A 6,122-nucleotide genomic window follows, 5' to 3' on the forward strand; every position below is an offset into this window, starting at 1 on the left:
CGGACAACCTTTTCTTTCTTTAACTGTCTATGACGGTAACCAGTTGTTGTGGAAACCAGTAGGGGTATCACACCGGTCTGAGATGTAACGAGACAGTTCACCTTTCTGATCAGCCCTCTGATGTAAAACCTTCAGCTTCTACTGTTCAATACATTCAAACCCTCTTTGTTTTCCCCAGATTGCCTTGGGGCAAATTTACTGGCTGCTGTCTCATACCAATTTTAAGATGGTTTAGGGAGATTCCAAGTCCCATGACCAGAAAGCCTCCCAACAGAATTCCAGTAATCCACAAATCTTCTACGTCTTCCACTGTTAGAACATCCAAGCAGATCGCTTGCCAGTTCTCCCACAAATCTGCGTAGCCTGCAGTGTATATTCCACCTGGGCAGGTCGGCTCACCCGGTGAAGCGTGCCTGAGTGAGAAAATCTTGTCAATAGCGCTGAGTGACTATCGATCAATTCCATTTTGAAAGTTTCCCAGGAAAACAGCAGGCGGGGGGAAGAGAGAAAATAAAGTCTCCACACAACAAGTAGACAAAAATAGGAGATAGTAGGGGAGAGTAGGAGAGCATGACTGCACTCAAGGAAGTAAAAGAGCTAGAAAACCGGAGAGCTACTGGAGAGGCAGCCGTCTTCCACAGTGCCCATATGATGAATATAAATATAAATATATAGAAATAAGTAATTCTAAATTGTTTAGGATTTGAAATGCAATAAATAAGGCCTTATTTCTGCTTAGACACAGCTGCAGCCATAACACGGTTAACATTTCATGGTCATGGTTGATAGCTATCAATTCGTCTCATTATTGGCTTATTGGTCTAGTTACATCAACAACTGGTCCCAGAAATGGCAATCTTATACACGTGGGATTTCCCTGAACTTTGTGACATGATTGACTTTGACCAAGACTATCTCTGGCTTATATTAACGGATCGGCTAACAAGACCTGTCAATCAAATCCTTAGCCGTCAGAGAATTTGACTGTCTACAAAGAAACAATGTGGCAGCCTCGGGGGAGAAGAGAGAAGCAAAGAAAACCCACAAATGATAAACTGTTTAGCTTTTTCTCGTTGAATCTCAGCCATAAACTACAACATTGTGAGGCCAACTGCTCGTTTGGGGTAAAATAGCTTGGATATTCAAATTCCTTGGATTGTTGGCAATGTAGGGCAAAAAGTTTTTTTGTAATCCTTCACCGCTGTGAATGAAAACACAAGGAAAAAGGTATGGATGCACTCTCAATTTAGACTAAGCGCAGCAGTATCTTTCTGTGTTTCTTTTTTTTCTTTAACTTCATAACAGGATTTTAACTGCGAAATCATCTTATGCATTACGTGTGGGCTTAGTCGAATCATAAGACTCTAAGCTTTTAAATGGTGTGCTGCATGAGCGTGTTTATGAAGATTTAATACTTGCAATTCATGAAAACTTTTATGAGTGGAGAAAACAGGGACTCAACAGCAACAGAAAAAAAGTCCCGCCTGTGGGAATGGTGTCTCCTTGAAAACAAAAGGAGTCCTGAATACAGCATGCAGAAGTAGTCCAAAACGTAGTGGAACTCGAAAAACAGGAATCACAAGACATGGGAACACTGAGACAAAAAGGTAGAACGCACGCACACACATACACACACACACACACACACACAGAGCAATGATCTGACACTAGACACAAAAAAAACAGACTAAATACAATAGATAACGAGGTGAAGAAAGGGTCAGGTGGAACGAGGGTTCAGGTGTTGAGTTATGTATACTATTTTTGCAGCTAACGTTGTATTTGGAGGAAAAGAGTTGACGATAGAGATTAATTATCTTTAGCCGTTCTCAATATATTTATTTTCAGCTGTGGACACATTCTCACTCAACTGGGAAAAACTAATGACGCAAACGCGTCCTCTATAGCCTGCACCATAGCGCTCCCCTGTGGTACAAACATTCACACAATATAGAACAGTACAGCATCATAATACCTAATATGCAACTGAGGACATAATGAACACATTTGAACACCCCCACTTGTACTCAGGTTAGGCTATATACTCTATCATACAAATATCAATCTCCAAAAAGTGCACCTGCAAACCTCTTCAGTTTCAATTTACTTTTTGCATCAGCAATCATGTTATCAGTAGAACAATCCATCAAAGTCACTCTTCCCTTTATTCAAAGTAGATCTGATAAAGTTGTACTTTATGACTATTTGTTTACACCTTTGTCTGTTTTCATGGTTTTTGGCAAGAGCGATTGTTCCCCGATTGTCCTAATGTGCTATAGTTTGTGTGTTTGTGGTAGTTATCTATACCTCTCACTAACTGCTCTAAGTATAGACACTCCTACGTGATTGAAGCCATATATTCCACCTCGCATGTGGATAGCACAACGGTGGGTTTTCCAAAGGGATCCAAAAATTGCAAAATGGAAAAAAACAAGCGACAAAAGGAGAACAAAACCAGGCAGGCAAAAAACAAATTCCAAGAAGTCCGAAGATCAAAGTTTTACAAAAAAAACAGCGACTGGAACACAACAGCCAGAATATCCACAAACAAAACGATCGGACAAAGGACAAGAGGAAGGCAAAGACTAAATACACAGGGTAACAAGGAAACACAAGGGCTGGGAAACAGGGGCCTTGTTGCACGAAAGTAGAATAAAGATATCCAGGATAAGTTAAAAAGCGCAGCTTGACTTAGTGCGATCCGCTCATCGCGGCTTAATCGGTTGCACGATTGCCAAGCCAGGATGAACAGGTGGAGCTATGTCAAGCCAGGTGTAGTAAGCTGGGATAAGTGCACGTTCACGGCTTTCTCAAATAGACCACGGTATCGATCACAGATTTACTGATGCAGAATTGAGAAGACGCATATGTTTCACCCAATGAGCAGCAGCTTAAATTGAAAGTAACGAGGAGGTAAAGGATTTAATATGCAGAAAGGGAAATACGGCTCTTATCAAACGGAGAGAAAAAGCCGAACAGACCATAGCGGACCCGACTGAATGTGTAAGGATGTAAAAATATCTACTTAGGCTATAGTCGCTCCACATTTTACAAAGTTGTAGGCTACACTGTGTTTTAATTGCTTTAAGTATGCTAGTTTCATGTTTCTGTTTTCATGTGATAGCCTAAATATGCTGGTTTTACTGTAAAGTGTCTTTGACTAGCCTACCATGTAAAGCACTATATAAATAAAATGTATTATTATTCAGCCTTTGCCTTAAAATGTGAGCAGAGGGAATATTGTTCCTCGGGAAATGGACCCTAATGACTCTAGGCTTAATTTCAAACCCTTATTCACAATGCGAGAACATGTTTTACAACCATATGAACCAATCTCTTTAAGCTATATCTAATTCTTTGCAGGCTACAATTAATATTCATAGAGAACAATCAGAAAGGGACACCAAATAGAAAAATAAGTAAGTGACTTCAAAACACGCTGTGAGCATTTGTAAAACAATATTCATGGTTTATTCTTCCGACAAGTGACCGCACCAAAATAAAAAGATTAAGAACCATTGCTTTGTTCCCGGTGTGATGAACGTAAACTACACTACATGCGTACTGTATATAGGCCACGTTATTGGTCCAGGGATGTGAGACTAATGGAGAAGGTTATGAAACCAATGTAAGCAATAATAAAAAACATTGTGCCTACATATTAAGGAGTAACACAAACTGTCCTTTATTAGAGAAGGATAAGCAACAAGAAAATGAATCATGAATGTATTCTCTGACCAGTCTGCCATTATTATCATCTGGGAATATCACCACATTAATATTGTCACACTTAATCTTCTGAGCGTGTCGTGTATGAACCTGAAGCTGAGACCACGGACGCTGCGCTGCTCATCTCTACTTTTACAGAGAGAGTGGACACTGACGCGACTCGCAGGTCTGCCGGCAGGCGGCGGCCACCGGGCAGCGGCCACCGGTCACCAGCCACGGCCACCGGGCATGCAGTCACCGGTCACCAGTCACCGGCCACCGGGCAGCGGCCACCGGTCAGCGGCCACACGCCAGGCAGCCTCGGAACAGTACCGTCCCACCGGGAAAAGTCCCACTCCGCATCAGGGTGCCAGTGCAACCATTCCTAAACATCTAAACAGCTGTAGTAGGGTTTAAATCCAACTCGCGACAACAATAGTGACAAGTAGGCTAATGCATGTTAATAAAATAAAGCAGAACACATGCAGAAGACAACGGAATAACTGTTAAACACGTTTATGTCGGAGCAGACGGCAGCTGATTTGACACATGAGACTCCAGGATAAATTTTAGCCTGGCTGTTAGCCTGCTCTGGACCAGGCTAGCCGCAAAGAATAAATCTCCATGGTTACTTGGCTGGGCTTAGTTCATCCCGGTTTCGTGCAACCGAATCCAAGCTAAATTCATCCAGGATAACTTGAATATCCTGGCTTAATCCCTTATCCTAGTTTCGTGCAACAGGCCCCAGGTGAACAACATTAGGTAAACACAAGGGTGAGAAAACACAGGGAGTAAAACAAGACTAGACAGACCCCCAGACTATCAAAATGAAACAGAACATACAGACACTCAAGAAAAAACAAGACGGGAACTACAACCACACAAGACAAGGGTGGAAACTAGGACATGACAGAAAACCAGACTACCGACCTAAAACAGAAACCTACGCAATAATCACAGAACAGAAGTAAACAAGAAACAAAAACAGACAGGAAAGCAAAAATAGACACAATCACAACAGAGGGGAGGGATTCTACAGTGTTTGTGAAGCATCCCAGGGAGAGATTCAAGATGTGTTTCTTTACCTCTTGCAGTGTGACATAATCAAATATCAGTGATCTGACGTCTGGGATGCTTCACAAACGCAGAAAGTCTAACATGTCAGAATTTTTTGTCTTTTTCCGCCGAGTGTGACAAGTTCTACACCATGTTGCTTGACATTGACCAATAGGAAGAAAGAGCGCTCTCTGCCTCTCTGGCGCACATATGTAAACATTGCGAAAAAGGAGAGATGCTACTGTTGCTGTCTGGTGAAGAAAAGATACACACAGTGCTTTTACCATGGCAGGGCTCACTCCGCTTCCCAGTATCACACGCCAGTGGGCTAGCCACCAGCAGTTACCTGTTTATCTTCCCTTGGACCAATGACAAGAAAAGAACACAGGCTACACCCTCCTACAACCGTGGTGGTTGAACCTAATTGGACAAACGGAAGATGTGGGATTTCAAAACAGACCATAATGGCTGCTTATTTGGAACACAATCTCTTATTTTATGATAATAGTTCACTTAAAAAGAAATATGCCATGCAGTTTCTAAACCTATATTTATTTGTGATCGACAACGATCAATTTAAAAGATTTCTGTGAGTTTTTGAGAGGCTGCTCCTCCACCAAAGCGTCTATGAACTTGATTTTCACGACAACACGCAAAATTCTGGAGACTGGTTGGTGTCATACTTGTAGTGTTGCCGCTCTTCTGTCCAAGAAACATCAAGAATTTTTTGTAATATGTCAGTAGCCTGACATAGTAATTGCTGTGAAGAGAAAAAAATCGTGTTGTTTATAAGCAACATCAATTAAACAAAGGAGTTGTTTATAAGCGACATAAATTAAATAAAAGCAGCAAAGCTGCTTCAGCTGCTCATTGTTTTATCATATGCTGTATTTCATGATCTCTGTCAGAAGCACAGAACAGCGTTCATGACAACTTCTATAGCCTATATGTGTAAATGCTGATTTAGCAGCATTCGAAGAATTGTTAAATTTTTTTTTGTGAATGCTGTTTCAGCAGCATTCCAACTATTTAGTGGAAATGCTGATATACAGTGGTGTGAAAGAGTGTTTGCCCCCTTCCTCATTTCCTGTTCCTTTGCATGTTTGTCACACTTAAGTGTTTCGGAACATCAAACCAATTTAAACAATAGTCAGGGACAACACAAGTAAACACAAAATGCAATCTGTAAATGAAGGTGTTTATTATTAAAGGTGAAAAAAAATCCAAACCATCATGGCCCTGTGTGAAAAAGTGATTGCCCCCTACACCTAATAACTGGCTGGGCCACCCTTAGCAGCAACAACTGCAACCAAGCGTTTGCGATAACGTGCAATGAGGCTTTTACAGCGTCCTGGAGG

The sequence above is a fragment of the Etheostoma cragini genome, chromosome 6, assembly GCF_013103735.1.
Source record: "Etheostoma cragini isolate CJK2018 chromosome 6, CSU_Ecrag_1.0, whole genome shotgun sequence".
Taxonomy (NCBI): Eukaryota; Metazoa; Chordata; class Actinopteri; order Perciformes; family Percidae; genus Etheostoma; species Etheostoma cragini.